At 31.7% G+C, this 22,738-nt stretch overlaps 1 long non-coding RNA gene across 1 annotated transcript in view; it reads left to right on the top strand.

Moving 5' to 3' along the window:
• Positions 1-22,738, top strand: part of LOC143047926 (uncharacterized) — a 38,874-nt gene that overhangs the window by 3,657 nt on the left and 12,479 nt on the right. Inside the window, exon 3 of the long non-coding RNA XR_012969695.1 lies at positions 4,335-4,387. This is a non-coding gene — a long non-coding RNA (uncharacterized LOC143047926). The remainder of the gene's footprint in view (positions 1-4,334; positions 4,388-22,738) is intronic.

Here is a 22,738-nt window from a genome sequence, read left to right as displayed (position 1 = left end):
ACCCATGATAATAAATGAATCCACAGTACTAGTCATAGCATCATAAGCTTGTGTATAATAAGTGAGCATAAGTTAATAGCTCATAGCAAATTTTGTTGATTATGATAAGGGGCCTGATAAGTTTGTAATACTTTTAAAAATATGATAATTCTAGCAGATATGTCAATTAATATGTGAACAGTGTCATATGACTTTGATCCAATCAAAACACATCAGTGATCAGTCATTTTTAACTAAGAGCTACAAAACTTATCATCTGAATTGATCTAAAAAAGTTCAATTTCTTTTGACATATGTCAAAGCTCTTTCATGCTTCAGAGTTTAGTTAAAAGATTTTTAATTAGGCTTTGTTCTCAATACTATTACATCATGCAATATTTGGTATAATAATTTGACTTCATTTTCTTGCTGTAGTGGTCATAGTCAGAAAGGATAACTGCTCACCTGGGTTTGAACCCACAATTGCAGGTTAGTGGTCACTGTAAATTATCTACTTAGACCACTTGGCCAAAAGAGTATCCTTGTAAGATGATATTTGAGTTTTGTTTCCAGTGGTTAGTATTTTTATGGCCCACCACTAAGTGGTTAGGTCCAAATAGTTTTTCTTTGTCTGTCATTCTGTCATTCGGTAACATAACAGTTATACAGATTTTTTTCTAAACAACTTCACATATTGAAAATCAGCACAATTGGTCTGAGCAATCGGTAACATAACAGTTAAACAGATTGTTTTCCTAAACATCTTGCTCAGATCGATTGAGCTGATTTTCAATGTGAGAGTAATATGTTGAGTTGATACAGATAAAATGTACATTTTATTCTGCTGTCTGATTTTATCACCCTTTCATTATCAAATTTTCACTCCTGAAAAATGGCATCAAGCTTTTTTTCGTGTGCAGGGTCATTCATATTATTCTAGCACATCCATTTGCAATTATTTCATTTAAAGACTATTAAAGTACTTGAAACTCTGCAAATGTAATTGTATTTGCATATGCATCTGTCAATATTTTTTCTGCAATAATCTTTTTAGACTTCAAAAGTATATTGTAAAAATATATATTGAAAATCAATGTAATCTTCATTTCCATTCCAAAGAAAAACTATCTGACATTGAATACACTTTATAAAGGCCAGATAATATTTACATATAACGGTTAACAACAAACTACAGAATATTAGTGCCTTCATGTTTTAGAGGCTTGATTTGTAGGTTGATTTATGTGTAATTTGACTTATGTGTTGCATGAAGCAGGCCTCAGGGTGTGAGAGTTTCTTGCTGCATTGCAGACCCATTGGTGGCCTTCGGCTGTTATCTGCTCTTTGGTCGGGTTGTTGTCTCTTTGACATATCCCCATTTCCATTCTCAATTTTATATGTAAGGTGCCTTTATGTGTTTGGTGTCTGATTTCAATGTGTCGACAATAGCTACTTAACACCATGTGTTATCATAACCATCCATAATTAAAACAAATTGCAAGGTATTTTCATCATCTGGGAGTGATATCAATACTCTTATTTGCATTTTAAATTTTTTTCCTGTGATGTTTTAAATTAATGATGGTATTGATTCTAAAAGATTTTTATGCTATTTGGTAGAGTAGTTTTCCAGCAGATTCAGTAGTTCCATTTTAAGCTGTAGGACATATTAAAACTTAATTTCTTCAACATGGATAGACATTAGATTTGTCAATATCTCTTCACTGAGCTTAAGCAAGGTGTAAAATGTTTACAGAAATTATGGCAATCTATGTTGAGCACATGATAGAATTATATTGATTCTAGTAGAAATTTCAGAACTTTTATAACAGGAAAAGGACCATAAGATATGCAATTTTGATTTGACGAAGCAAAAATATTCTGATGTTGTAAATTTAGTTTCGATGTCAAGCTTAAATACCTGCCTTGTGTTATTTATTGGAATAAAACTGGGCTTTGCTGGTAAAAGTGTTTGATTGTACTTTTTCAATTGAATCACCTTTAATAATAATACAAAACTGATACAATATGTTGATAGATCTTTTACAGTATCCAAATTTTTCTGATAAATGTTTTACATGGAGTAAGAAGGTTTGCTGTTTACCATTAGAAAAAATAACCTATATACTGTGGATTTATTAATATTCGTTGGATACCAATTTTTGTGGATTTCGTGGGTACAGGGGAACCACAAATTTAATTGTTCAAGGAATTACATATTTTCTAAAAGAATGAATGCAGATTTGCCAAAGCCACGAAATTAAGTATCCATGAATATGCAAGTTTTCCTAAAACCACAAAAATTAGTATCCACAAAAATAAATGAATCCCCAGTAAGTCTGTTGTCTAGGATTGTAAAAGGTTACCTATTCTAGTTTGTTGTCCAAAGTAAGCAAATGCTATCTCTTTAAGTCTGTTTTCTAGTGTTATCAAAGGTAACCTATATAAGTATTTTCTATCATAAGAAAGGATTACCTTTATAAGTTTGTGTTGTTGTCCAGCATTAGATGTTTTCTAGTGTTATCAAAGGTAACCTATATAAGTATTTTCTAGCATAAGATAGGGTTACCTTTATAAGTTTGGGTTGTTGTCCAGCATTAAAACAGTTAACCTATATTTATAAGGGGCTAGTCTAGTTTACCCAAATAATTCTGTTGTCTAGGATTGTAAAAGGTTACGTATTTTAGTTTGTTGTCCAAGGTAAACAAAGACTATCTGTTAAAGTTGTTTTCTAACATTAGTAAAAGTAACCTATATAAGTCCATTGTCTAGCATTAGAAAAGGTTACCAGTACCTTCATGTATATATAAGTCCGTTTTCTACTCACTTTCTAGCATCAAAAAAGGGTTACCATTATAAGTGTCATCTAGCATTATAAAAGATTACATATATAAGTCTAGTTTCAAGCTTCAGAAAAGATTGCTTATGCAAGTCTGCTGTATTATATAGTGATGCACCAGTTTTTATTTAATCTTAGTCGGAGGAAAACATGAAAAGTTACTCTTTCTTAAACATCTCAATAGATATACCTTTTCTATGACCTAATAAGACCCCAATGTTGAAATTTTGTCTGCATTTTGATACATGAATAATTTGATTTAATTTGTTTACCTTTGACTAGAATGTTTGAACAAGACAGTACTTAAAAGGCTATTACAAAAGAAGTACATGTAAATTTTGTTTTAAAGAAGTCTAGAAGCTTTAAACCATTGTTTGGGTAAATATCAAATTTAATCACAATAACTACATACAGTTACAACTGTAAGGGACTTTACTTCAACCCAAGAGTCTTGTTTATACTTAGAATATACTCTTCTGTTCAATAAATGTTAAAAAAATAATGGATTGAATTTGATGGATAGAAGTCCCAACTCATGTTAATGCCAAAAACCAATTCTTGAACCTTGGAAATCTTTTGTTAAGCATTTATGAAAGATCAGATGTAAACTCCCAGGACCCAATAATAATCTTAACCCTTTCCTCAATGGATTTTGAAAAAGTATTATTAACTGCATTGTGAAAAAGATAATGAATTTAAGTCAGATATTTCTATTCTTATGAATATCCTTTCTATATTGAATACAATTGTATTATGTCTGATGCAGACATTTCAAAGTCAAAACGTTTCAACTTAGGTACTACACATGTACAGCTGACCTTTAGAAAAGGCGTTATTATGGAGTAAAGGGGGTGGTGGCAAAAGGTGTCATTATGGTCTAAGGAAAGGGTTAAAAGGTCACATTTGATGGATTCTGGTCATTTTCTAACCATCAAATAAGAAGTTAAATGGTCAGCAGGACCCTATGGTGAGACAGCAAGACAGTTAGATAAGTTATGATATTGAAAACATGTAAGGCAGCTTAGCATAGACATTGAAGAGTTTTCACTGGTACCCTTTCTACAATGTAACAAACAGGTAGTCAGTCAAGGTTACTAACACTACAGTAGGCCAATGGTCATGCAGTTGCATAATATAATTTTTTTTCTTAAATTATAACGAGGAAATAAATGTAATGCAATTTAAATGGAATATAAGACTAACTCTATGTATTAGTTCTCATTGTTTAAAACTTTGCAAAATATTTAAATCATCTTTAAGTCTTATAAAAAAAAGAGGCCATTTACACTAATACATCATATTTTAAAATGACACTGAATTAAAACACAATACCTAAAATTAGTTTGATTTTAAACTGCATTCATCTAGTCTTTGAATAGCAACCATGTACAAATCATCTGGTGATTAACTTCATTTAATGCTTGTATGTTGGATTAGCCTGAGGGTGGTATCTGATGTGAATGGCTGCTGAACGGTGACAATACCGACAGTAATTTGTTGTTTTAATTGATTTCAGAGGAAGACGTAGTTTTGTATCCTGTCAAAACCAAGCTTGACCCCTGTAGGAAGGTAGGACTTTTATCTTATTTTTTTCAGAAATGGGAAGAAACAAAAAGGAAAGTAGTCCTGGAAAATTTAATGATTAAATTGCATGCTGGAAATTTTTGTAGTTGCATGAAATGATATTAGGTTAAGGCTTGACACTTAAAATGTTTTCTGTACATCAGTTGTCACCAAAATACAAGTACAATGGTGGGTGGCCTGTCACTTCTATAGTTTGTATTTTGTACAAAACTATTACTTAAGCCTACATTTGATTTTAAATGTTGATAAAAAGCTCTACTATATTCAGGATTTTTTTTGAAATATCATGTCATGGCTAATGACACAATGAATATATTATCACTTTAGTGACTGCTTAAAAAAGTTTGGGGGTGGGTCGTAAAAATTGCTGCAAGGTTTTTTTAATTGACATCAGTTTTATATATATCCTTATTGATCAATCAATTTTTCAAAAATTAAGTTAAGAGAGGGGTAGGGGGTCAGTGAAAAAACTATATGAATAAAGTTTTTTTTATCCTACATTGAACTTTTGATGTCGTCCCTAAATAAAATGATCATCTTCTAACAACATCCTCTGGGAAATAGGTAACAACCTCGACTGGTAGAAATAAATGTAATCTTTTATTATTTGAAGCAGAAATAAAAATACTCTTTTACCTGTATTTGTCACAGTATAAACAAAAAAATAGTGTTTATGTTTATTTTTACAAGGAATCATCTATCATCATTTCCCAGCCCACCATGAATAAATTATATGGAATAATACCCCACTTTATAACTGCTTTTATGTTATGGAATAGTTAAATAGACAGGATATAGAAATTACGATTTGGATCCACTGTTTACCCTGTGAATTACGCCACTTCAGTTTTTCTGTATCCGGCTGAATATACTATTCTTAACATTTAAAATGTTTGATGATAATAATTTGTTATTCATGCATGTTTTCAAAGTTCAATATTTCATCACATGGAAAAATGTCTTCATATTTATTTAAATAATTTATATCCTTTTTAATTACAAACAAATTTAATAAAAATGAGCATGAGATCTCTTATCGCTAACAAGTGGCATGCCAAAGTTGAGATTATGTAGAATAGTTTCAGTGACTTTCATTGGCCTTTTGACCTTTTGTTTTTAGTCCGAAAATATCATAAAACCCCTAATTAGTAAAACAGGGGTACTCATTGTGTCCTTTAGTTTGCACTATTGCGTGCCAGTCATCTTAGTTTTAGTTCATTTATATGTTTTGGAGTTTACTGTGACGTCCATTTTCACTGAACTAGTATACAATTTTATTTAGGGGCCAGCTGAGGACTGCCTCCGGATGGGGGATTTCCCGCTGCTTTGAAGACCCATTGGTGGCCTTTGGCTTTTATCTGCTCTTTAGTCAGGTTGTTGTCTTTTTGACATATTCCCTATTTCCATTCTCAATTTTATCTTGTATCTGCAATGTAACTGCTTCTGAACCAGTGGATTAAAATGAAACTCTATCATACATACTGCTCATGTTGTAATGTTTATAGTTTAATCTTGATGATCTTTGCTTTGATAAAGAGGGATGAATTTGTGAACTTTGATAAGTTTTTTTCTATAATAATTCTTTTCAGGTTATTGTAGTGTTTGATGTTTATCTAGTTTTAGATCTATATCTTGCATTTGTTTAGATTGATCAGGGATTACATTAAACCTCTCCCCAATTGTATAAAACAAAAGTGATTGACCCTTAGTATGAATGGTATCAGCACACCAATAGCACTTTAAAATGGCATCGTTATGTTAACAAATAAAATATAACATTTTAACCCTTTTTGATCAATATTCTGTTGAGAGGAAAACAAATAAAATGTTGCAGGAAAAAGACTTGATGGAATTTTATGAGTTTTTATCACAATTGACATGAATAATGCAAGACAATATTCCACTTGAAAACCTGACAGCAGTTGTTTTACCATTGATATGTAAAGGTTTTCAATTTTACCACTTTGCCATATAATATTGTTACATTTTCTCAATGAGAAAAGAGTCAGCTCTTGACTTCAAAATTTTTACTTAAAAGTTAAATATTTGTAGATAAAATAAAGTCATGAAAATTAGGACAATACTGTTTAGTATAGCATTGAATTGGGAGGAATGATATGAAATTTACATAATGTCAAAGAATAATGGGATTTTTTAAATTTTTTTATAAAAAATTATATCATGAAATAAATGATGTAGATATAGTTTTCAGTTTGATTTATTGAAATTATTTATAAAGTCCTTTTATGACTACTGCCTTGTAAGTCTTTTTTTAAGAGCTTGCCCCCAGTGTAGGAGGTCATGGGTTCCAAAGACATGCAACTTAGTATTTGATGTTTCTACATCAAGCACAATTCTATTTGGGTAAAGCTTTGAGATGGTGTAATGATATCTTGGTTTGGTGCAGCTTGTTCTGTTTTGAGTTCAAATGTTATAAATGTGACTTTATATAGATAAAGGAGGATGTGGTATGAGTGCCAATGAGGCAACTTTCCATCCAAATTACAATTTATAAAAGTAAACCATTATAGGTCAAGGTATGGCCTTCAACAAGGAGCATTGGCTCACCGAAAAACAAGCTATAAAGGGCCCCAAAATTACTAGTGTAAAACCATTCAAACGGGAAAACCAACAGTCTAATCTATACAAAAAACAAGAAACAAGAAACACCACAGAACATTATTTGCTGTACATCCAGTGACAAAGATTTCCTACATGTTCAGGACAAGAACAAACCAACAACAAACACATTAGGAAGACTCTGTTTAAAATATAGTGGTTACGGTAACTGGAATGAAGGTCTGGAATTTGGACTGCTACTGGAAAATGAAGATGTATTGGATAGGAATAGAAATTTAGCCTTGCAACAGCTGACCAACAACTGCCCTCTCAAAAAAGTTATTGCAATGGTTCTCAGTGTGATGAGAGCATGCCATTTATAAAGTGAATCTCAACCATTAAATATTTGTATTTATTACAACAATAGAATATTTCTATTGATGGCAACATAAAATGTTTGTTGTGATTGCAAAAATAGAATTTCGAATGATGGCAACATGAAATGTTTTTGTGATGGCAACATAAAATGTTTGTTGTGATGGCAAAAATAGGACAAAATATAATGATGGCAACACAAAATGTTTGTTATGATGTGAATAATAGAGTGTTTCTAATGATGGCAACATAAAATTGTTGTAGTGAAGGCAACAGTAGAATATTTCTATGGATGGCAACAAAAAAATAATTGTTATGAATGTATAAACCTGTAAATTGATGATGGCAACCACAAAATAGTGTAGTGACAACAGCTAGATAATATTGGTGATGATGACATTTGAATCTTTTATACTTCTTCAAAATTACTTTATTTTATCAATTATTTTATAGAAACACCTGGTTTAAAGTCAAAGTCAACATTGTGTATTTATAGAATATTCTAATACACATTGTGTTCTATATGTATATTTTAATACACCTTTTGTTGTATATTATTCCAATACACCTTTTATTATGCTCTTACTGAATCTTTTCATTTCTTGAATAGAAAGTTTAAAATCAATAGTGAAATGAACAGCTTGCTCAGATTATAGGACTAAAAAGAGTCTTTTTACAGTATTAAATCAGATATTGTATTTAATGTTTCTCATTATTGAAAAAGTTGTTTTTATTCACTGATGACAATCAATATTTGTATTTGATACATGTATACTTGAGTTTAGATGTATCAGACAGAATTGAAAAGTAGGAAGGTAAAAAATATTGAGAATTATTTTGTACTATAAATGTAATCAGAAACTATGTAAAGTTGTATAAAAATAAAATTTTAGAAAATTAAAGCAAAGGTTAAAACGTAATTTGCTTGAAATACAACCCTTTTCCACAATGATAAAAAAAAGTTACAAAATTAATATTTGAGAGGAATTTTGAACAGAATTCCAAGTTTAAAGCATGTTCTGTCTTAACACTTTCTTGAATCAACAATTTATTACCTTTAGAATGTGCAGATGATTGAGTTTTAATTACTGTAATGTAATTTATAGTTAATAAGTCGTTGTTTTGCTTGTTGTACTTTTAACATGTTAGATATATAAAAAACCTAAACAATTGTGTAAATGTTTTCAAAAGAAGACCAAGTTACACCCCTGACCACGGATTGATAATTGCTGTCTTTTCAGGTTTCCAGTTGAGAAATTTATCAGACCATTAAAGGTGACTGACCTTTTAATTTTGTTCCTACAAATTTTTCATTGTCTGTAACAAATTCTGTTGAAATAACATCCAATTTTCATAATTGGGGAGCCAATTGACTGCCTAGTGGGGGGGGGGGGGGGGTTTGCAGCTCCGGTCATACTCCAGTGATTCCCTATATAATCAACCATTTTTTTTTCCAGAAAAGGGAATACATACTTCAGTCTATTAGTTTAATTTATTTTCCTTCAAATAATTCAAATTACTGTAAAGATTGGTAGACATTTACCATTGCAAAATGTCAATTTATTTCTATGCCCTTGTACCATACCGAGGTAGATAAACATGTGTTTGGGTCTGGGTGTCTGTTCTCCTGTACTCACATCCAGCTGTCTTGTATGACGTTTAAGTTTTTATCAAGGTAGTTTACCATGAATTAGAAGTCACATCAACTTGGAACTTTGTAAACATAAAAAAGAAGATGTGGTATGATTGCCAATGAGACAACTCTACACAAGAGACCAAATGACACAGAAATTAACAACTCAAGGTCACAGTACAGCCTTCAACACGCGCATGTTCATTATGATGTGGAAGTCATTCGTATTTGGTCAGTTTTTATTTTAATTTTAATTTTATTTTTTACATTAAAACTTTAAATATTTAAAAGCTGAACTACATATGAACATTCATAGAATGAGTTCATATTTGAATAATGTCTTAGTCTGATAGTTTGACAGATATTTTAGAAAATCTGATTCCTCCAGAGTAATTTGAACTAGGAAAGTTGTCACTAATATTTAAACTTAATGGATTCTCCTGCAGTCATTTGTTTAAAATTTAGATAAAACTTTACCAGAAAATCGCTTAATGATCAGTTTTTTCGAACTCGTGATCAATCATTTCACTCAAAATATTCTCAATCTTTTGTCTTTATCATGACATGTAATCTATTATTGTTTATTCAAAAGAACATAGAATAAAGTAAAGTAAAAAAGAAAAGAAAAGAAAAGAATTGTTGTCTGTTAAAATCCATTTAATTTGTTAAAGTCATTTACATGTTGGCTTTTTGCTTTGACAAGAATTTGAGAGATTATTTAACTAGATGTCCAAAAGAGCTAAAGGTACACATGTACTGTAACAAATTCATTGTTTTCCAGCTATCAGTGTCATTTCTGTTTATACATAGACTAACAGGACAATTTATAGCTTGTTTTGTGACTTTTGTCTATGGGTTGCTGTCTCATTTATGTATACTAAACATCTCCTTTTATTGACCATACTGATATGGTAAGAATTACCCATTGAACCAAACAACAGTTTTCCTTGGAATACTTGATAGTGGTGACATACTTTATGTACAGGGGTCAATGACTCTTTGCAGAACCTTAATCAGTAAATTTACGTTACAAAGAGATTTTTATGCTGCAATTGAGTAGACTGTGAAAGGAGTACAAAAAACATAATGTCCATATCTTAAGGTGTAACACCACTAATTCAGGCCCGGCTAGAAAGCACATACCAGAAAGTAGTACATATTTAACACAAAATAGTTCCTACGCATGAGTGTAACTTTCAAAATATGTAGAATATTTAAGTATTTTTGGTATCAAATGAAAGCTGAAGGACTGGTGATCATTGTAGAACACTTTTGGACTTTAAATTTTGAATATTAAAAAAACTTCACCAAATTTTAAAAAGAGAGTACATTGTGTTTGTTTGTCAGATCTGAAGTACCTGTTTTGGTACATCCAATGTTCCGGGAACCAGTTCTTTCTTATATGCCATTAAAGGTATGTTTATATTTTCAGTACAAGACACCTTAAAGTTTTGCTTTGAAATGCAATGATTGCCACTTTATTTGAACTTCAAATAAAAGAGGTGTGCCTGCTTGAAACGGAGGAATTTAACATAGAAAGCAGTGGGACCATGAATTAGTGGTGTACTTCCTTAAATTGTATATGAACAACCAATAACCACCATATTATACAATAATGAAGTTATTAGCATTTTCTCAAAACTTGTTTTTGTGTCAAAGTGTTGGTGTGAATGCCTGAAAAACTCAAACGTTTAAAAAGAATCGATCATTGTTTTTCTAATGATCGTTTTCTAGAGAAAATAATTAGTGTGTCAGTGATGTGATTGACTCGCGGCAAAATAATTATATCGTTTAGATAGCTAAGGATGAAGTTAGCATACAGTAATAAGGGCTCTATGTGGTTATTATCTTTAAATCTAATTTAGCTTTCTTTAACTGAACGGAACATTTGAGTAGAAATCTTCAGCAGACTTTAAATGGTAAATAATTAAAGCCATCGTAATTTGATGATCGTCATTGTCAAACATTTGTTCATTATTTATCTTTACGTTTATTAGAACGAAATTGATCTGATAGTGTAGATACCAATAATAACTAGATCTATCAGCAAGCTTTGCTTTACTGCATAAGAAAATTGTTTCTTCTTAGAGAAGTCTTGAGTGATTGTAGAATTATTATGCTGTCTTTTGATGCAATTTTTAACAGATTGGTATTCAAGTGAAAAAAGTTGAACTTGTACTGAATATAAAAGACTAGTTTGGTAGTAAATATTCTGTACTGGCATTGGGTTTAAGAAGATATCTGTTAAGGCAAATGCTGTAGAATGCACCAGGATGTTGATGCACATTTGAAACTTTCTCAAGAGAATATTATTCTATCATCTTTTCCTTAAAGTCAGGTGCTAATCCTTGCTCATAACAAATTAAGGCAATACTAATGTATTCTTAATTTAACTGAAGAGTATGTGTATCATTCTATGGATCAAGTGCCTGTGATATCTTATTGTTCATCATCTAACACATATTGTTTTTGTGAAGATAGACAAATGGTCATCAAATTATAAGACAAGTTTCTTCACTCAGGACACTAAAGGAAATTTGTCAGAGTGAACAAAATCTTTTTAGTCATTATCATCATCATTCCAAAAATGGTATGATAATGCCTAATGGGAAAAAATAGACCCCTGATGATTTTGTAGTTCAAAGGTCAAGGGTCATGGTCACATCAACTATTGGATCCTGGAATCTGTTTTGAACAAGATGTCTAACTTGTTCTAAATTTGATTGTGTTATCACTATTAGACCACAAATGCACCTTTTGATTTTGAGCTCGCTAGGTCAAAGGTCAAGTTACTTAAGACTAGAATTATTCCATTGCCAAAATTTTAGTTTTAATTCCAACCATCACTAAATTTTCCATGAAAACACCTCTTTAATAGAAGGAGCTTCAATGATTTTACTAATTCAGTAGGTCAAAGATCAGGGTCACAGACACAGACTTTAAACACATGGATACTTTGTAGTCATATATCAGATCCTGCCTTACCTGGGTAATGGGATAATGCATTTTGGGGAGAAAACTATTTATTCAGTCCTATATCTAAGTTTATCAGGTCATTCCATTGATTTTTAGGTTAAATGTCAAGGTTACAGCAGAAGTTGATGGAACTTTGAAGTTTGGGCTAATCCCAAAGAAAACCTTTTTGCACAGTAGTACTTGCATGCTTTAACTAACAATCTTTCATTGAAACAAAGAGCTAAAATATTTTACTTCATCAGTTTGTACAGATGATGAATTCAAACTATGGGTAAAACATTTTAGCAAATTGATATTTTTATATTTAAAGGACAAAGCCTTTTGAATATGTACATGAAAATTTGTTAAATTGTCATAATGGCCTTTTAAACTTGACATTAAAATTTTGAAGCACAGGAAATGTTTAACTATTTATTCAGTCCTATATCTAATTTTATCAGGTCATTCCATTGAAAACTTGTAATGAGTTTTATAAAAAAAAAATTGAATTCTGGATAACAGTTTGTTATCAAACTACTATCATTGAATTGCTGTGCAGATTACTGATCCTTATAAAGTGCTGATTCTAAGCTTTGGTTCATCAGGTCTATATTATCACTCTCTGGAGGAATCATAGACAATACTACATAAAAAATATAGTAATCTGTCTTGCATAGTAATCAAATCTTCATCTTGATCTGAAAATAAAAGTATCAAAACAATTTGAGGTGCAATATCTCTCAAAGAATTGAGTGTCATTCACATAAATCTGCGGCTTTAAAGTGTCGATGAAAATTTCTCGGGAGAAATCTCTCCTGATTAAAACTGAAACTACAAGTTATTTTAGAGATCACTTTGCACTTTTGGATCATTATTCTGTAACAAACGAGACAAAAACCCGTCCTGCTTATTGATTTTGAGAAGAAAAGTGAATTTTTATTTAATAATATTTCCATCATGAAAATGATATTTTGTCTGTTGTGTAATTAAGTCATATCATGATATTTGAGTGTTGTTTTTGTGTTTTTGATATTCTTGTCAACTTTTGGTGCCAATTTCTGTGGCATGAAAAAGGTGATTGACATTGTTACTTTTTTTCTTTTTTTTTTCAGTTAAAACATCTAGACTGAAGATCTTATTTTGAGAAAGGAAGGCGGTTGGTTACTTTTTTAAGCTAAAGAATTCCAGTAAAGTTTGTGTTTCCTATGCATATCCTTAAGAATAGAAAAAAATTGCAGCATATTTTCTCCTATCATCTAAACTTTTCTGGTCTGCGTCTGTTCATTTGCTTGTAAGTTTGTCTGTCCCGCTTCTGGTTAAAGTTTTTATGTAAGGTTGTTTTTGATGGAGTTAAAGTCTAACCTTTAATTCAGTTAAACAGTTAGAACAATGTATTATTGCGAACCCTATCGTAGTTTTCCATAGATTCACCTGCAAGTTACCTGTCCATTTAAACTTTTGGCAGTTCTATTGTCCCATCTAACAAATACAACAGGTATTGTTCTCTGTGTAGTTTATTCACACAGACCTTTAAATTTCTTCTAGGAGAAATATATCACTCATTGATTAATCTACCTGAGTAAAAAATTGAACTGTCAATGAAGAAAAAATACTTATACCAATACTAAGTAAGGACTCACAAAACTGCATGTGGTGTTGTATTTATTCGATACCTGGAGTAACTCGTTTTTAATGTGTTCAATATTACATTTGTAATACTGATTCAAAAATTAAAAGTTGATTTCTGATCAAATATTCAATATTTTTGTGTGTTTGATAAATAAAAAATTGAATATTATTATTTTTAAATTAAGGTCTTCATAAACATAAGTCTATAAATGAACAACAACAAAAACATGTAAATTCATTGGAAAATACTAAAGAATGTGTCTGAAATAAACTTTTTAGTATTATTGCGAAACCTATCCTAGTTTTCCATAGATTCACCTGCAAGTTACCTGTCCATTTAAACTTTTGTAAGTTCTATTGTCCCATTGAACAAATACAACAGGTAAAGTTCTCTGTATAGTTTATTTGATGAGACCTTTAAATTTCTTCCAAGAGAAATCTATCACTCATTGATTAATCTACCTGAGTAAAAAAAAATCTTCCAAATAAATGAAAATACACTTGTAATTGTTCAATGTACCCTGGTTGGTTTTTTTTTATTCTGCATTCAAAACTGATTTTTTTTTATATTCATGAAAGGATGTCAATAGTGTATTTATTAGGACAGAAATCAATATAATAGATGCCCATGCAAGGTGTATGAATGTGTGTTTTTTGTTTATTTTTCAAATTCTGTAAACCAACTTATCTTCACAAATAGTTATTCATCTCAACTTATTCCTTTAATGTTGTTTTCTTAGCTATGTCTTTGATTAGATTAATAATTTTCTTGCTCTTATAATAATAAAACACAACACCACAAAATTGCTTGCAAAAATTAGTTGGTTTTCATGTTTGGAGCTGGCATGTCAGTTAACTGCTAGTAGTCTGTTGTTATTTATGTATTATTGTCATTTTGTTTATTTTCTTTGGTTACATCTTCTGACATCAGACTCGGACTTCTCTTGAACTGAATTTTAATGTGCGTATTGTTATGCTTTTACTTTTCTACACTGGTTAGAGGTATAGGGGGAGGGTTGAGATCTCACAAACATGTTTAACCCCGCCGCATTTTTGCGCCTGTCCCAAGTCAGGAGCCTCTGGCCTTTGTTAGTCTTGTATTATTTAAATTTTAGTTTCTTGTGTACAATTTGGAAATTAGTATGGCGTTCATTATCACTGAACTAGTATATATTTGTTTAGAGGCCAGCTGAAGGACGCCTCCGGGTGCGGGAATTTCTCGCTACATTGAAGACCTGTTGGTGACCTTCTGCTGTTGTGTTTTTTTATTTTGGTCGGGTTGTTGTCTCTTTGACACATTCCCCATTTCCATTCTCAATTTTATTGGTTTGCATCTTTTTTTCTATCTGTATTTCTTTCAGCTGGATTGCAATAAATAAATAGGGGTAAACGCAGTGTAAAATTAAGAATCATTTATTAATAAGTGATTCCGAATCTTCAAACACTTTATGGAAGTTTTTCCATCGTAATGATGGATTTTACATTTCTATGAAGTTATTGTGTAGAGATTGATAATTTAGTCTTAGATGCACGATTATTTTTATTAGTTGTTAGAGCCTTTGAACTGGCTGTCAGATAACTGCAAGTACTCTCAGATCTGTTCTTAGTGTCTTCTTGTGGTGTGGGTGTACAAGTACCAGGCCATATCCACTTGTATTTTTGTTAATCTGATGAGTTAAGCCTTTTCAACTGATTTTAATAGTTTGTTCTTATGTTGTACTGTTATACCACCATCACAGGTTGAGGATCCTGCTAACATGTTTAACCCCGCCACATTATCTATGTATGTATGTGTCTGTCCTAAGTAAGGAGCCTGTAATTAAGTGGTTGTTGTTTGATTATGTGTTACATATTTGTTCTTCGTTCATTTTTTTATATAAATGAGGCCAGTTGTTTTATTGTTTGAATTAATTTACATTGTCATATCGAGGTCTTTTTTAGCAGACTATGCAATATGGGCTTTTCTCATTGTTGAAGGCTGTATGGTTACTTATAAGGGTTAATTTCTATGTCATTTTGGTCTCTTATGGTGAGTTGCCTCATTGGCAATCACACCACATCTTCTTTTTTTATATTATTAATAGTGGAAGCAGTTTAGCAATAATTCAGCAGAGTAATGTGGGGTTTTTCCCTAGTTTTGTTGCATTGAATATTGTCATATGCTTACTTTTACCTCTTATTTATAGTTAAATCAAAGAAAATATATGAATATAAAACCAATATAGCAAACAAATTTATTAACTTTATAATAACTTTTTATGTGTCACTTAGAGTGTTGAATGCATGTCACTTAGCAAAGTCTACTGCGGTATATATCAAACTTTTTACTTTATCACTTAAATTTCCTTAATATTTTCCACTGAAATTTTCATCAGAATCACTGAAGCTAGATATATAAAGTGTTTCAAGTTACTATAATCCACAGGTATTTATGAAAGATTTTAGTATATCCACAAAGTGCAAATTAGCATTATATAATTCTTACAAACTAATGAATATGTCTTCGTTTGTTGACAGCTAACAAGCACTATTTTAACAAAATAACTTAGAGTTATCTCCACTTGAATTATCACTAAAATTTTTACATCAAACTTCTGTTGAATAAAAGTCAAACTTTGTATAAAACAAATAAAAGTTACATAGGTGGTGATCCTTTGGGTAGTGGTGGATTGGTTGGTGGTGGTGAAGTTGGCATTGGAGGTTGCTGTTGAGGCTGTTGAGGCTGTTGGGGATACTGATATTGATAATACGGATTGTAGTAGCCCATTTGAGGATATCCGTATGGCATAAATGGATACATATAATTTGGTTGATACAAACTAGATTGTGCAGACATTGCTTGATCAGAAGAAACTGGACGGGTTATGGTACAAGTGGTAACTGGAATTTCTATATCAGTTGTTTTTTTCTTAGGACTTTCACATCTGGATTTAGCAGATGCATGTGTGGCATTACTATTATCATCAAAAATGTTATATGATGACCTTCTTTTGAGTGTGCTGACAATTCCAAGTGCTTTAGGAAGTTCCACATTATCCTCTTTTGGGTCATGTTGTGGGATTTTACAGTTGTAAAATTCTTTAAGTGTTATTAAATCTCTCATCAATAAGTTTGTGCACAGGGAATACTTCATTGGATTGATGGCTTTCAACCTAAGTTTCATTAGGTGCATAAACGATGACTGAGACCTCTCTGCAAATATATCCATTTGCTCTTTTTCATTTTTGACCTCTGTTATGTCACGATTTAATTCTTTGATTTCTTTTTCCATCTCTTTTTTCATTCTGCTGACCTCTGGTTTGTGTTTGTCTCTTCTTCCACAATACTCCCATGAGGTACATGGTTCCTTCATACAATGGGATCTGTCCTTATTTCCATCTGACTTATGGCCGCGAACATGACAAATTGAACAGGTCTGGGTTTTATAAGGCCCTTCAGGCTCAGGTAAGGGGATGAATTTTTCAATTTCTTTCTGAGCTGCAACAGCTTTCCCCAACTTGTCCTTTAATTCTTTTAGTTTATCGACCTGTTTCCCTTGAATCTTTGATAGACTTCCTTTCTCTTCATCTCCTCTGCATGGTTCTTTGTAATTATCATAGGGTTTTGTGCTGGTAGCAGTTTTCAAATTTTTAACTGCAGCTTCAATCTTTCTCCTGTGACCTAGGGGCATACTATCATGTGGGAACATGGTTAACAGGTCTTCTTTGGTCTCCATTGTGCAGATAGTTTCAACATCTGTAAATCCATGATCATTAAATGTGGCAGAGTACTTCTTATAATCAGGACCAAGTTGTAAGAAAAAGTCTTCAGACGTCATTTCGAAACTCATTATTGCCAAAAATGGCTCTTACTTTCCAAGAGAACAAATTTACTAATGCCAATATTTTGTTTAGACTTGGTATATTAAAAATAAACTGGAAGAATCAAATGTAAGATGGGGGTGTTTTCATAGCATGTGTATGTATAGATTCTTATGAAGGTAAATGATTTTTACCTATCTTCACCTGTAAAATGGAACAAACTTTAGAACAGGTTGACAATACCATCATCTTCTTCTACTAAACACAATCAGTTAAAATTCATGCTACTTGCATGAAATTTAAGAATGGATTTTAAAGAAAAACAAGAGAGGCCATATGTAGGGAAAAAAATACCTGAAATTGAAATAGCTAAAATTAAAAGAATGCATCAATCTGGATTAACCTTTTCTGCTATTTCCAAGCAGACTGGTATATGTCAAAAAACTATTAGTAAATACATTTGTGGTGTTGAAAATAACTATAAAGTAAAACAGCCTAAAAGAGACATCATGACCGAAGAAGTGTTAAAAAGTGTGGAATTTTTTAAATATTCAAAACCATCTTTAACTTATTCTGAAATAAGGAAAAAACTGGTTGTAAATGGTATTTGCAATCAACAGAATGTGCCAACTGCTAAATATCTTTCTCATTCTTGTGTACATGAACTTGGATACTCATATAAAAAATTGGAGACTTTACCTGTTGAAACTCAAAAAGATGATATCCAGCTTCAATTTGATAACTTTGTTGAATTTATAAGCCAGAAAAATCCAAGTACTTTACATTTTTTTGATGAAAGTGGTGTAATAAAAACATCTGGCAATAGAAATTATGGAACTTCAGTCAAAGGTTCTAGAGCATTTGAATTACAAAGATATGCTTCTAATGCAAACTATACAATTAATCTGTTGCATTCAAGATTTGGTGTGGACTATTTCAATGTTATTGATGGATCATCAAATAGTTTGGAACTTATTAATTTTTTTGCTGAGGCTATTGATATCAATAACGATAAACTAGCTAATGGACATCAACCCCTGTTTGTGCCTGGAGACACAATCATTATGGACAATTGTGCTTTTCATCATTCACGTATAGTCAACACTAACTTACCTCATCTGCTAAGACCAGCTGGAATTACCTTGAAATACCAACCCCCTTACCACCCTCAACTTAATACTTGTGAATATTGCTTTCACATAATAAAGCAAATATTAAGGTCAAACAGTGATTATACTTTTGACCATACAAGAGCTGCAATATGTGATGCAGTTATAGATGGAATAACGCTTGAAAAATCTGAGAACATTTTTAAACACTGTGGATATATTCATTGAAATTATCTCCCCTGGTTATTGTTGAGTCTGACTGTTCATTTATTATGTAGTTCTTTTCAAACATTAAAGATTCATTCAAAGTGAAAATTTTGCGTTGGATACATTATTTACACGTTTCATCAATTTAGATAAAAATATATTTTAAGAATTACATGAGTAATTTGATTTAGAAAATGCTTTAATTTTGCATCTTGAATAATTTTGAAATCTTGAAAATGACTTTAAAATTTATTTTGCAAACTATTGCAAACTAACCCAACTAAATAATCAATAAGCAATGCACACATGGCTGAGATTCATTTTACTTTCATAAATACTGAAGTATGAACAAACTAATCCCCCCTTAGACAAGCTAACCCTCCTATAGGTAGGTTAATTATACAAAAGTTTGATCAGAAATCAACTTTTAATTTTTGAATCAGTGTTTATATTAAAACCATTAAAAATATATTATTGATATTGAATAAATAAAATGCCACATACAGTTTTCCAGGAGTTCTTATTTAGTATTTGTACATGTATTTTTATCATTGACAGTTCAATTTTTTGTTCAGGTAAATTAATCAATGAGTGATAGATTTCTCTTGGAAGAAATTTAAAGGTCTCATCAAATAAACTATACAGAGAACTTTACCTGTTGTATTTGTTCAATGGGACAATAGAACTTACAAAAGTTTAAATGGACAGGTAACTTGCAGGTGAATCTATGGAAAACTAGGATAGGTTTCGCAATAAACCAGATTTTATATTGAACAGATTGAAAATATATTAATGATAATATTGAATAAATACAATATTGCATACAGTTTATGTGAGTTATTAGAAGTATTTCAATAAAAAAGAAGATAATTTTTTGGTCAGGTAAATTAATCAATGAGTGATATATTTCTCCTAGAAGAAATTTAAAGGTCCCAGTGAATAAACTATACAGAGAACAATACCTGTTGTATTTGTTAGATAGGACAATAGGACTTACAAAAGTTTAAATGGACAGGTAACTTGCAGGTGAATCTATGGAAAACTAGGATAGGGTTCGCAATAACATCTGCACAAACCACAGTAATTGATGCTTAAAAGAATTTAAATGTACAGTATGTACCTAATGCAATACTAAAAAGGTTTGCAGGTATAAAGACCCCAGTATGAAATATGAATGACTAAATTAGACCAAGTTCTTTTATTTACATGGGAAAACTTGTGATTCTAATATTTCTTTCATAATTAAAGATTATTGAATACGGAAAATTCAAAAATTATTGCGATTTTGTCATTTTAATTTTTGTGATATTCAGGAAAATCCTGTTTGATTGATATTAAAAGTTCAAAATGCGAGTTTTAATTATTGCAATATAAATAAGTTAATAGTAAGAATGTCCTTGACCGAAATTCATGAGTGAAATTAACAAACCTTAACAAATTAGTACATTATATGTAACTGTCACTGTGTCCTCCCTAAGGTATGCAGCTGCTGACAGGTACAAACAATTACGGTTATTTATGGCCATTTATACAACTTTGTTATGATAATAAATAATTTTTATTTGGGTCCCTGGTTAATTATATATATACATGGTTCATTGCTGGGCTAGGCCATTGAAAATTTGAAAATGAAGTATTTTCATGAATGATAAGTAAACTATAACTGGCAAATGATTTAAGGCTGAAATATTTGTAGGTCAGTTTCTCATGTATGTATGTACCTGCTATAGGGCAATTTTAGGTTAAAAAATAAGTAAAATCTGAGAACTGTTTTAAGTTTGAATATTTCCTTAGTTTAAAAATGTTGATAAAAAAAACTTCTATTTCTCAACAGGCTGACCTTGACTTTTAGAGATTTGACCATCCTATAAGATATGTGATTATTATTGCTTTATGTTACCTTATTTTGATTTTCTTGCTGCAAATAATTGTAATGTGTTCTAAGGCCAAGCAGCGGTTTCCTTGCTGTAGATTATTGTAATGTGTTCTAAGACCAAGCAGCAGTTTTCTTGCTGTAGATGTAAATGTAATGTGTTCTAAGGCTAAACAGCAGTTTTCTTGCTGTAGATTAATGTAATGTGTTCTAAGACCAAGCAGCAGTTTTCTTGCTGCAGATTATTGTAATGTGTTCCAAGACCAAGCAGCAGTTTTCTTGCTGTAGATGTAAATGTAATGTGTTCTAAGGCTAAACAGCAGTTTTCTTGCTGTAGATTAATGTAATGTGTTCTAAGGCTAAGCAGCAGTTTTCTTGCTGCAGATTATTGTAATGCTTCTAAGGCAAAGGAGCAGTTTTCTTGCTGCAGATTATTGTAATGTGTTCTAAGACCAAGCAGCAGTTTTCTTGTTGTAGATTAATGTAATGTGTTCAACTTCTAAGGCCAATCAGCAGTTTTTTGCTGCAGATTATTGTAATATGTTCCAAGGCCAAGCAGCAGTTTTGTTGCTGCAGATTATTGTGATGTGTTCTAAGACCAAGCAGGCATCAGTTTTCTTGCTGCAGATTATTGTAATGTGTTCTTAGGCTAAGCAGCAGTTTTCTTACTGCAGATTATTGTAATTTGTTCTAAGGCCAAGCAGCAGTTTTCTTGCTTCAGATTATTGTAATGTGTTCCAAGACCAAGCAGCAGGTTTCTTGCTGCAGATTATTGTAATGTGGTCTAAGGCCAAGCAGCAACTAGTTTTCTTGCTGCAGATTAATGTAATATGTTCTAAGGCTAAGCAGCAGTTTTCTTGCTGCAGATTATTGTAATGTCTTCTAAGGCCAAGCAGCAGTTTTCTTGCTGCAGATTATTGTAATGTGTTCTATGGCCAAGCAGCAGTTTTCTTGCTGCAGATTATTGTAATGTGTTCCAAGACCAAGCAGCAGTTTTCTTGCTTCAGATTAATGTAATGTGTTCTCAGGCCAAGCAGCAGTTTTCTTGCTGTGTTGAGTACAATGGGTTGCTGTGGCTCTTTGATCAGCACATCTATTATTATAGTGATGTCAGCTTTCAAGTATGTGTTTTTCTCACTTTGAAGTCTGTGATGGTGACCTCGCTATAGTTGAATTCATTTGCATCATTGGTCTCTAGTAAAGAGTTGTCTCATTGGCAATGATACCACGTTTCCTTATTTTTATGCCCCACCTACGATAGTAGAGGGGCATCATGTTTTCTGGTCTGTGCGTCCATTCGTTCGTTCGTCCGTCCGTTTGTTCGTTCCTTCGTTCGTCCGTCTGTCCCGCTTCAGGTTAAAGTTTTTGGTCGAGGTAGTTTTTGATGAAGTTGAAGTCCAATCGACTTCAAACTTGGTACACATGTTCCCTATGATATGATCTTTCTAATTTTAATGCCAAATTAGAGATTTTATCCCAATTTCAAGGTCCACTGAACATAGAAAATGATAGTGCGAGTGGGGCATTCGTGTACTGAGGACACATTCTTGTTATAAGTAATATGAATTGCTCTTAAATGACTTAAAAACCACATTCAAATGCTCAATGTAAAAATGTACCCGTTAAGTGTTTATCAAGGTAGCTGTAATTAGTTTTGTTGCACAATTGACGAAATAATGATGTGCACTTAAAACTCTTAATGGATTCATATGTGACACTCATGCCAGTAGATTTTTGTTTACTTTGCCAGGTGATTCACCCTTAATTTCCATAATTTCAGGATACCTGCTGAGTTTTTATATTGACATTGTTACAGCTGGATGAGCTAGCTGTTTTTCAACAAAGATTAAGTGTCAGATCTCTTTTAAACAAGATGACAAAAAAATTAAAGAAAATAACAGGAGGATATAATCAGGTTAATTAACAAAATATTCAATAATTACTGAAATTTAAAAAGAGGAGGGGGGGGGGGAGGGAAGTAGGGGATCATGGTTGATAATTTTATTCATTTTTGTGGCAATATAATGTGGTACCTTTATTGGTTATTATCATTCTGCAACAAACAATTATACAGCATTTTTCTGAGCACCTTCACATATTGAGCTGAATTTAAGTATGATAAGTTACAGATCCAGTTCAGCTTTTGCTTCTGGTCATCTTATTTTCACTGAAATGATAAGCTTCGAAAAGTCTCTC

The sequence above is a fragment of the Mytilus galloprovincialis genome, chromosome 10, assembly GCF_965363235.1.
Source record: "Mytilus galloprovincialis chromosome 10, xbMytGall1.hap1.1, whole genome shotgun sequence".
Classification (NCBI taxonomy): Eukaryota; Metazoa; Mollusca; class Bivalvia; order Mytilida; family Mytilidae; genus Mytilus; species Mytilus galloprovincialis.
The sequence above is the reverse complement of the archived record's forward strand: the minus strand, read 5'-3'. Positions and strand labels throughout refer to the sequence as shown.